Genomic DNA, 2,008 nt, shown 5'->3' with positions numbered 1-2,008 from the left:
CAACTAGACTGAAGAACAAAACAACAGCAACTTGTCTGTTCCCCTTCCCCCAATTCCCCAGGACTGTTCCCATCCCCTCAATTCCCCAATAAAAATCTTTAAAAAAAAAAAAAAGAATTGTGCCTCAGACATGATGAGGCACCTTTTAACCACCTCTGTGGAGATATGGAGGTGATCAGAATCACAGATCTGAAGTTGACAAGCTGAAGTCCAGCAGGAAGTTATCATTTGAAAGTCATCAAAATATAGACAATACTTATACTTTGAGCCTTGAGTCATTCATTTATTTACCCAACAAATATTTATTCAGCACATAACATGAACCAGGTACTAAGTGTTAGGAATACAATGTCGAAAAAAATTCAGATAAAAATCCTTGCCCTTATGGGACTAACATTCTATGAAGAGATCTCCTAGAAAGAAAATGTAGATGGCAAGAAGAGGAACCAGAATTGATGTCTGAGGCATTCCCACTTTGATTGGATGACAGGACAAGGAGGAGCCAATAGGAACTAGAATGAGAAAGCTTCCAGGGAGGGAGGAGATAAACCAGAAGACGGTAGTGTCACAGAAGCCAAGAAAAAAAGCGATTCACCCATTTAAATCCTTTTTAACAACTGCTCAGCTTTGTGAATGCCTGTTGAAGTGTGGAGAAAGATTAGAAATATAAAATGATTTTTTTAAATAGGTGGTAAGGAGATTGTGTCCTTAAGACCCAGTGAAATGGGAGACAGAATCTGTATTCAAGTTGATGGAGGCAAAAATTGGGGGAGTGTAACAAACTGGATGCAATACTGTGTTTCCCCAAAAACAAGACCAGGTCTTATATTAATTTTTATTCCAAAAGAAGCATTGCATTCATTTATTCATGTACAAAAATCTACATTTATTCAAATACAGCCATGTCTGGCTGACAATCTTAACTGGGGCTTATTTTGGGGTAGGGCTTATGTTACGAGCATCCTGAAAATCATGCTGGGGCTTATTTTCCAGTTAGGTCTTATTTTCGGGGAAACACGATAGTTTGGACTTTTGGGAAGTTGTACTATCAAGAGAAGTTGAGAAGTAGGCAAGTGGCTGAAGGAGGAATAGTTAAACTTTTGTGTGATGTCTGGAAGCCCTTACCAAAGTGCATGGTACATAGTCGACATTTAATAAATACTACACATTATTGTTGAAAAGTGAGATTTAAATTTAATGGTTGGGAATTACAGTGACAATGGATTGTCACTGAACCTGAGAGTTACAGATTTTTCCAGTAGAAGTCTTAAAATTCATTCAGAACACATAAATGTTGAATTCATAAATGAATAAATATAAATTAACAATAAAGATATGTGGTACCACTTCTCATCTATTAAATTGGCAATGTTTAGAAGTATAATATTGTGCAAGGAAATAAATCTTAAACAGAGTTTGTAGGACTATATAACCTTTCTGAAGACTAAATTCATATGGTATCAAAAGCCTTATAAATACGCTTGCTTATCATTTTATTTTTTTCTGTGACTCTCATTATGGTATATTTAATGGAAGAAGAATGAGAAATTTAAAGAAACCCAAAACTCTGACATTTAAAAAGAGAAACTAGAAATATATACATTCTGTAAATAGCAGCTGATGTGGGACTGTTCATATAAAATTGGTGAAATACCCATCCATTCAGACTTCTGCTCCCTCCCGGCTAATTGTTGCAAGGCTCTATACTTAATGGTAGCCTTCAGGACCACCCAGAGTTTTCTGCAGGTGGGGATGCAGCTGTTCACCTTTATAGTGGGGTGAGCTTCTAGGAGCACAGACACCTGAGTGCCTTCCAGTCTCTGGGTTGATTTTGCTTGTTTTCTGTAATTTTCCAAAACCAGTGTTAGGTTAATGGGCATATTAGTCAAAGTATTGTATGGTCATGGACCTGTGTCCCCAACAGACCCTTGCTCCGTTTTAGCAACGCTCTTCTCGGAGCAGTACAGTTCAAATGTTTATGTGAAGCTCTGAGGGCTGTACCAAATAA

Source organism: Hipposideros armiger, unplaced genomic scaffold (genome assembly GCF_001890085.2).
Source record: "Hipposideros armiger isolate ML-2016 unplaced genomic scaffold, ASM189008v1 scaffold_218, whole genome shotgun sequence".
Lineage (NCBI taxonomy): Eukaryota > Metazoa > Chordata > Mammalia > Chiroptera > Hipposideridae > Hipposideros > Hipposideros armiger.
Note: the sequence above shows the minus strand (reverse complement) of the source record.